Genomic DNA, 9,728 nt, shown 5'->3' on the forward strand with positions numbered 1-9,728 from the left:
AAAATCAACACAAAAAGTAAAGATAACTTTTAAGTGTCTCTTATATATAGAAACATCCATAAGTATCAAATGTCTCTTATAATAAGAAACGGAGGGAGTATTATATAATCCCGTATTGGAAAAACATATATTATCTGATTTCACTTTTTGTCATGAACGGTCCCTTGATTAGACAAGATCATTAGATATGGAGAATCGTCGCGTATTTCTTTCTATATATGCGATTTTTGCCTGCAAAAAACAATTCGTTTATTTTTTTTATATTTCTATTTGTTTCGCTTCCTTGGTTTCAATCCTGATAAATTTTAATTATTAAAATTCAGTTTGCTTATTTTTTAAAGAGTATACAAAATACGACTTCATTTGTAAACTAGTGAAGAACTGGAATACAATAAGTATAGAAAAGGAAAAGGGTGAACGGATAAGATGGTTTCGTTTCAGTTGAATGACTCTTTCGAAGAGTCTCATGAATGACTCTTGGGGGAAGCAAAGAGCAGAAATCATAAAGACAATAATGTTACAATATGCATTAGGTCATTAGCCAGGATTAATTTATTATTATAGATTTGGAATCAGTTCATTTTTTTTATTTTTTACATAAATGATCTATCTTTAGGATTGAGATGTGATTAGGTGAAATAACTATAAAATACCAAAAAAGAAGCTACATAAACATTTTTAATTATATTAAACAATATATATTGTTCTTTGAGCTTACGATTTCTTAAAAATTTTAAATTATATAGAATTTTCTTTTACTATTCAAATGCAAACATATTTTAAATGCGAATTAAGTTATTTTAATTTTATTGAAACGGCATAAATATTTTTTTTTTTTGAAAATAAACAAAATATCTTCAGAAATAAAAGAATGTAATCTTAGCAACGCTTAATCGAGATATGCGTAATTTACTCTTTTACTATAGAAAAATGTATATGCATTTTAAAAACAAGGAAAATTTATTTTGTTTATTATTTTATTTCACAAACGTGATTTTTTAAAATTTTTTGTAAGTCTCAGGAAAAAATTATAGAGCATACTATTCAATATTCACAAATATTGGTAAATAGTCTATTTTAAATAAGGTAAGCAATGGGGAAAGAATGACGTGTTGAAAGGGTCCGATTTGCCTAGCACGAATATTTTATATGAGCATTCATAAAACCAGCCAATTGCTGAGTGTAAAAAATGTCTGTTTCTCAGAGAAAAACAAATCCGTGTGTGATATTTGTTACGCCTTCTTTCTCATTGCTGCTGAGGCTTAATCAATGAATCGGCTATAGGAGTTTTTATAATTTAATTATATGATATAAATAACTTTTCAGGATTTATTTTGGTGTAAAACATTATTTTATGAAGCTGCTATCATCGTATTATTCTTGACAAATAACAACACTTTTTTGAGGAAACCTTCTGTTTCGTCTCACTGTCAAATGACGTATTGTCGCCTTGACTCTGATTGAGGTGGTTGTCGACTTCTCGTCTGATTGTTTTGAAAAGAATCAAAATGTAAAAAAATTAAAAAAGGGGTTTAAATATACTGCAACATATGAGCCAAATTATTCATCAACTGATCCCACTCATATTTTGATTCAGAATATTATAACCTCCACTTCTGATTATAAAATTTTATTTATAAATTACAAACAAAATCTTATAATTAGAACCCAAAATCTATAAATAAGATCTTATAATTAAGATTAAAACTAATATTTAACACCTAGCATATGCTCGGTTTTAAACCACTAAAACCAAAATTTCCAACGTAAAAACCAAGCGCACTACTAGAGATTGTCCAAATAATGACCTGCTCGGCAGCAGGATACAAGGATCTTTATTGTTTTGTTTTGTCCCACGCTCAAGAAAGCTCGTAAAAGTCTGATTAACTTCTAATACAACGGTGGCATTAGCATACCTGTACTTAATACATTTCTATCTTGAAGTTATAGATTTCATACGTCTCGCGCTTTTTGATCCCAAAATCTAACCTCAAACCTATAAATATATATTGTATATATTTTTAGTTTTACAGTTACACGTCAACCTCAGAATATACACAAGGAAAATAAGCTAACTCGGTCTTATACAATAGAACAGACTATAAGGCAGCACTTGAATACAGCAAAATATGTTACTCTCCCAGTACGCGATGCAGCCTCTCCAGTGAAATTCTGTGAAAAGCATTAACTTCCGATGGTTCCTGCATTGTAATTACGCATTATTAGGATCTTACACCAAAAGCCAAAAGAAACTCCATTCTGCAACCGCAAATAAAAATCAATTTTTTCAACAGTAATAGATTAATAATTTAAATCCGATGGTTCCACAAAGAATGGCAGCGTGGAGAAAGGAAAACTAAACTAACAATAACACTTTGATCCTAAACTGCTGGGAACTGAAAAATCAGTCTTCCCAACCCCTCAGACAATTTGACCAGAAATTAACATGCACCAGTTTTGTATTTTCAGGGACTAAACATTTTTAAGAGACTTAAAACTAAATAGGTCTAACAAGCAAATCATATATACAAACTCTCTCAGAGATTAACTTTCCAAGAACTATTTTCTAGGTATTTCTCATGAAGTTAACTTCCTAGAGAGGATGATTAATTGGACCAAGCAAACGATAAGTGTCCTAGAGATGCTTTCTGAGATTCTAACAAGGTGAAAAGACTATCTTTCATCTAAGTCCCTACTTTTTTTTCAGAATATGAGTTGTGGGCAGCATACCGTCTTTACTTGAACTCTGCTCCATGTCAATCTGTTCTTGCCATGGCCGCTTCAGTTCAGAAGATGATGAACACTGTTGGGGAACAGAAAATGTACATGTACTAGCACAAGTTGCACTCTTCTGCTTCTTACTAGAAGAAGATTCACTCGTAGAGCACATACCTTGATCATTGCTGGATACCTCTGCGTCATTTTTATGGTTCTGTAAACTACTCTGGTTTTGTACCCCTTCTTCCATACCTTTTGATCTTTTCTTATCAAGAGAAACAACATTCTTGGGATTCTGAAGTGTTGGCACTTTCTGATCATTTGATGAAATAGAAGCGCATGGAGTCTTCTTCAAGACAACTTTTGGAATGGCCGAATTTTGAACAACATTGGTGTTATCAACAACTACTTCATTCGTCTCATCTGAGCTCCCTGCCTCAGTTTCCCACATCTTGAATATTGCTTCTGTCAGCCGTTGCCTGGCCAAATCGACCTCAATTATTGGTTTTGGATAATTTAGACCCAACTCTACACCTGCTGCTCTGAGCACAGTAAGTGGTGCATCCCAGGATGATGGATCCATTCAGTTGGCATTCTTGCTAACTCAGGCAGCCAGTGCCTTACATATTCGCCCTCCGGATCAAATTTAACCCCCTGAATCTGTTCCCAAAAAAAGAGCCAAAAGGGAAATAGTAAGAGTGTTTTACTTCATATATTTTGGAAGCTTTTTGGCCCTGAAAGACCAGAATTTACTCCTTAGATATGTAGCCAGCAAGGGGCCAAACAAAATTTACAATCTTTTAAGCATAAAAAGCCAATAGTAGTCTTAAGAATCTAGAGGGACAGAATCTTAGCAACGTTTTATTCCCCATACATTACAACCACTACAATTTCTCAAAATCCATAATGATATCCCCTCTACTACATGAATAAGAGCTAATGCGCAAATATGGTTTAAACGGCTACATTTATTAGTGCTTTGAAGCTGATATGCAGACCCTTCAGCTTGTGTTAAACTCGTCAATAATCAAACACGTAGCGAAAGTAAGAAAACATGGCCAAAAAAAATGCCAAAGCATATGATTTGATGAAGCTATTCACATTTTGCCAACTACCTAAGCTTAAAAATGAGAAGCAATTATGAACATTGGATAATCTTCTCTTGAATGTCATGAGGCCATCTGCATAATATTTTAATACAAGAAACCGTAACACACCTCTGGATTGTCCATGCGCTCGAGCTCATGACCATCTGGTAAACTCCCGGAGATATACTGCCAGCCCAAGATGTCACATTCAAGGTCTGCATCCAAAAGCGTGTCCCAGAAATATTTCATTCCCCATCTCCAGGAAGAAGCAAGAATTTCACGGCAAAACTAGAAACTATCACCCGTATTCTATTGTGTATCCATCCTGTTGCCCAGAGTTCTCTCATCCCTGCATCAACTAAAGGGTAGCCAGTCCTGCCCTGCCTCCAAGCCTTAAAATTGGCCAGATCAGAATTCCAAGGAAAAAATCTTAAGTTCCCAAGCAATGGTCTCTCATGAGTGAACGGGAAATTGAAGCAAAGATAACGTGAGTACTCTCTAAGTCCCTCCCGAAAAGTGTGAAAGTGTGACACTCTGTTCACCTGTGATGTTTCCTTCATTTGCCCATAATATCTGTTTCATTGCGTGCCAATTGAAATACTTTCCTTGCACTCAATTCTCCAAAATGAAGATATGGAGACAGGAGTGAAGTGGAGTCTCCACCAACCTTTAGTCTATTCTTTAAGTAGTGAAGTAGGTGGTGTTCAATAAATTCAGTTAAAGCCTTATCAGCATTGCTCCAACCTGGGGACCATGCTCTCCCTAATAACGCATTGCTGGACTTTTCTAATTCGTCTTCAAGTTCTAGTTCCTCAATTGAACATTTCTTAACTGCACCTGCCATCAACAAAGGAAGAGAAAACAAATTTCACCAGACATATTTTCTGCTACACTAGATGTTTTTCTCTCAAATTGATATCTCAATCTGACAGCAAATGATATATGAAGAGAAAAGTATGATCACATCAGTGCCAAATCTCATAATATTACCGCCTAAAAAGTAAGACCACAATACTAACTTTTATACCAAAAGAAGATACTGCTTATCGTAAGGCTTTCTTACCCACATTAGTTAAAACTTATATATTTGACAGTAACCTGGCCAGCCAGCCGTATTATACGAAGAAGAATCAATTCATACTAACTTGCATTTATAGTTATACCTTTAGCTGGAATTAGTTGCCAAGGAGGAATAAGTGAAGCAGCTGCCACTTGCTTTTGCAAGCATCTGTTCCAAAAAGGCTCAAAGGTTGTAAAAGCGTGACCCATCTCATCATATATCTCCCACGGTTCATACAACAAATCCCCATTGTAGCTTTGCACAGATAGACCAATTTCGACTAGTGTTTCTTTGATGTTGTGATCTCGGACAAGTGAAACAGGATCTGATAAAATAATTAAGGCAAGGAATAGATATCAGATACCTCGCACATTCTGGTGGACAAATAGGTTATGACACTATTTAGGTCGTAACAAAGCACTACTGTAAGTTGCTTCAGATGATATTTTGTTAGATAAAGTGGTTCTTTTAGAAAAAAAGAAAAAGTTGTTTGTCTACTATATGATGTCCTGCAAGGAATGCCATGCATTTAAAGGATGAATGAATATTTCCTCCTCCTCGACTTGTTTGGACTAACACTCACTAATTTACTCAGCATGACAGCAACACTTGCAACACGTACGCCTTACAAGCATGTGTGTTTCAATGAACAAACCAATTCATCGTATACTAATGCACAGTAAGGAACTATTTAGGGAATCGAAGCATTATCCTCCAAGCTCACATTGACCAAATAAGCATTATTCATTTTGCAAATAAGCAATTTTGACCTAAATATATAGCCAGATGTGACACTAATTATTCAAGCTGTGGTGTAGCAGTGACCACTAACCATGTGAATGTGCAGCAAATCAAGTTCTGCTTTAGGAAACTCCAGTCCGTCACAGATCATTTTCCACTTCAAGCAAACACTCACCAAGGATTTTTGAAATTCAACGTTTGGAGATGTACTGTTTCTAGTTTTGGAAACTCATAAACTTAGTGCTTCGTTAACATCTCATCACAATACATCTCCGAGTCTTTTGTCATTCCTAATCAAACGTCACTAGTAACTTAGTTGTATACAAAGCAAAGTTTTCAAGTCTTGATTAATATGCCTTAGGAAACGGAACGATATTTCAACAGAATTTTAATAACTAAATAAATTTGTCCTCCATTGGAGAATAAAGAGAAAAAAACAAAAGCGGTGGGAAGAGGCTTCTTTTTTTTGGGGGGGGGGGATTGTCTTACTTTATACCACAATGTTTCATCATCCAACTTTTCCTTTCCCAGTTATGGATGTGATGTTCATTTACTTCTACTGATCACATATTCAAGGAATTGTTATAAGCCAAAAGGTATGACAACAGAAAATATCACGAGGACATTCAGAATTGCCAATCTAGGATTGCCCTCAAGTACTATCCTACCTAGAATCCCTATCCTCAATCTCTAAACTGTTAAAATGAAATGCTCCTTCTTTCCTTCAACCTCTAACTTTGGGAGATCCAAAATTTAATGGTTTCGGGTATGGATCAGGAAGCAATTCAAACCACGCTAAAGCAGTAGAAAGTTGAAACTACCTTCTAAACACCAGTACTTACCGTAGAGATGATTAAACCTACTTTTGTCGCTTGAATAGCATTTATACACTCCAAAAGAGCTGCAAGAGTACTGTGAGTTTTGATCAGCACAAGTTCGGCTCCTAGTGATTTCAGCGACTGACTTAAATGGGCAAGTGAATGTTTCAGCCACCATCTTGACACTCGGCCTGGATAAAACTGTCCCTCCTCGGTAGGACACCATATATAGACAGGAAGGACAGAACCCTCCCTGGCAGCGGCAGCTAATGCAGGATTATCCTCAATCCTGAGGTCCCTCCTAAACCATACTATAGTCCTGTTACATCCCATATTGGCTAATCAAGATTTTCATGGCAAACCAAAGCTTTAAATAACATAATTCTCGGGGCAGCTTGTCCACAGGTTCTCTGTCACCCAGCAACAAGCACAACTTCCACTCAGAGATCCATTTTGATATCGCCACAAGATCAAAGCATATTAAAATTGATAGCTCTGCCACAGGCTGCCGACCCTTGAATCTGATATTTTGCAGCACGGAAAATCAAATCACTTCCAAATAGACTCAACACGCAGATATGAGACCAACGGGGATCTTATCTGGACATTAAACTTCAGTGTCAATTTGTCTTCCATAAGGCATCCAATCTAAATCCAACTGAGGGACCCCTTCCCAGCATGTCTCAGTCTCAGCAATTGAAATCCCACAAATTGGGGGGAGGGGGTGGATAAATGAATGGAAAATCTCCAATTATTAGATTCCAGAAAAGATTTCTCTGAGATCCAACAAACACAGTAACCTAAAGAATAAAATTCTGCTTCGTACCACAATTATTAAAAGATTTTACAAAAAAAGAACATTATCTATCAGCAACTTGTGCTGGAAATTATGTCAAACAGTACGTAAACAGAACCTTGATGATAAAGAAGACGGCGACTGAGGAGTTCTAAACTCAGCCCCCAAACCCGCTTCTAGCTCCTGCTACAGAAAGGGGACAATAAATCAAAACCCATAGAGCCAATTATACACCGGGGCATGAAAGTATAGGCGAAGATGATACTAGGAAGCACCAAATCACATGGAATTATCTAAGATTATAGGCTAAGTTAACCCATACTGTGCGTTGGCATCAAAGTCAGATGAGCCCGAGTCATGAAATGTCTTTTTGCGAGAGTTGTAAGGATGTAATTAGTGAGATCACGTGGGAGGTGATAGTGGGTGACAGGTACATAAATTTTTTTATCGTGAACAAAAGGCGAACGGAGAGGGAAAAGATAAGAACGGATCTTGGGCAAGAAGCAGACTCATCACTTCCCTCTCACATAAAAAGACAAAGTTTTTACCACAGTATCCCCGACTATCGTGCGAATGAAAATGAGTCTTGAATGCGGGATTTGGATCTACCGCGATGTGACTCGGACGAACGATTGAGTGGAGGAGTCCAGAAGCAAAAGAATCGGGACTAGTACCTAGTCCATCTATGGTTAATCTATGGTTAATAATTACCTAGAAGTCTTCTATAATTAATTATATCAGGAAAATAAATGAGACCACGACCCTTCTTTCTTAGCTGCTTAGAACTCAATTATCAATCTGATATCAGTGGAATTTACATTCGAGTACGTCAATAGATGAACATCACACGCGGACTGCTTATCTTGGTGCCGATTCCATTGCAATGTTTCTTTTCAAGTTTAGAGCTAAAATTGCACCTTCGTCCTGCAAAGTTGAGATCGCTCCATAATGTGTAAGTTTAATTTTGTGCTGATCAATATTCTGTAGCCTCATTTTACCACTTTCAAAAGGGCAAAATTGAAACAAAATCTAAATTTTTTATTATCAAAAAATTTGTTAGGGCCATTGTCTTGAAGGTGGGCTTTTAAAACTTGATTTTTGTGAGCTCTGCCTCTGGAGCGCAGTGGATTATAAGACCATAAGTTGACGGACTTTGTTCAAAAACGGTGCTTTCTTTTTTTGGGGCAAAGAAAAGGGCACCTTTACGGGTTGCTATTTTATAAAGTTGTTCTTGTCTCAGATTCTTTTTGCTGAGTAACAGTGAGAGGTCATAAGATACAACTGGAAGGGGAGAGTATGTTGCAAAAGGAGATATGCCCTTAGAAGATGGGTTTTGTTGTCCCACATCCTGTTTTGGGTAAGTATCAAACACAGATTCTTTCAGTGCAATTAAGAAAGGGATAGGCTGCTGTTTTTGCTCCTCATGTTCTCTCTGTGTTTCGTTTTTGTGCTTTTGGAATTTGGGTGGTGTATACTTTATATGCATACTTACCGTTTTATGTTCGAATTAGTTGTCAAATAATCCCTGTTATCTTTTTTTACCTTCAATTTTTAAAATTTATCATATTAAAATTTTCCTTATTTTTTAAAATCAAATACGGGACTCGTAAGCTGCTTGGAGTTTAAAGTGAGTCACCTCATATTAACAGATAGTGAAATATACATTAGCAAGTTTTTGAAATCATTGCATATGCATTGATATATTGATATATTCGTATTGATAACTTGATATACATAAATTTTGCCTGAAAACAATTAGTTACTCCTCACTTTTTCATTTTTTTTGTCCCTGTACCGTTTTAAACGTTCTGGTTATGTTTTTAATATATGGAAGCGAATAAATATTATTTTAATAAAAGATTTAAAAATCAAACTAAGATATAACATTGATAAGAAATCTTCATATATTTAGAAACAATGAGAAGATAACTTATTTAAAATTTCGTAGTTTTCACTTATCATGTTTCAATTTGATCTTCATCAGATGTCAAGACGTTACTCGCAGTTTATTTTCATTATAAATAAATGAGGAAGCATTTTTAAGCACTTTGCTAAGAATAATAAATCAATTTCAAAAAATGTGCACGTCCGGGCATAATCTTCATATATTTAGAAACAATGAGAAGATAAATTACACTCTATCAATAAAATTCAGAAAAAAGAAAATAATTTAAAATTTCGTAGTTTTCACTTCTCATGTTTCGTTTTGATCTTCATAAGATGTCAAGACGTTACTCGCAGTTTATTTTCGTTATAAATAAATGAGGAAGCATTTTTAAGCACTTTGCTAAGAATAATAAATCAATTTCAAAAAATGTGCATGTGCGGGCGCAATATTGAAAGACCATTTGAGAAGCTGTAACCAGAGAACTTTTTCGGCCTGAACTGTAACCAAAGAACGAGCGGCCCAAATGTACTAATATTTCTTGGCGACAATGTCTAGTAACATTACTGTTATCATCCCCCAGAAACATCCCCCCCCCCCTCCAAAAAAAAAAATCCTTTAA

At 35.7% G+C, this 9,728-nt stretch overlaps 1 pseudogene; it reads right to left on the reverse strand.

Moving 5' to 3' along the window:
• Positions 1-2,037: 2,037 nt before the first annotated feature.
• On the reverse strand, positions 2,038-7,285 carry LOC114736991 (cryptochrome-1-like; annotated as a pseudogene).
• Between the last annotated feature and the right edge of the window lie 2,443 nt (positions 7,286-9,728).

The sequence above is a fragment of the Neltuma alba genome, unplaced genomic scaffold (genome assembly GCF_004799145.2).
Source record: "Neltuma alba isolate B1F8T4 unplaced genomic scaffold, ASM479914v2 tig00013395_pilon, whole genome shotgun sequence".
Classification (NCBI taxonomy): Eukaryota; Viridiplantae; Streptophyta; class Magnoliopsida; order Fabales; family Fabaceae; genus Neltuma; species Neltuma alba.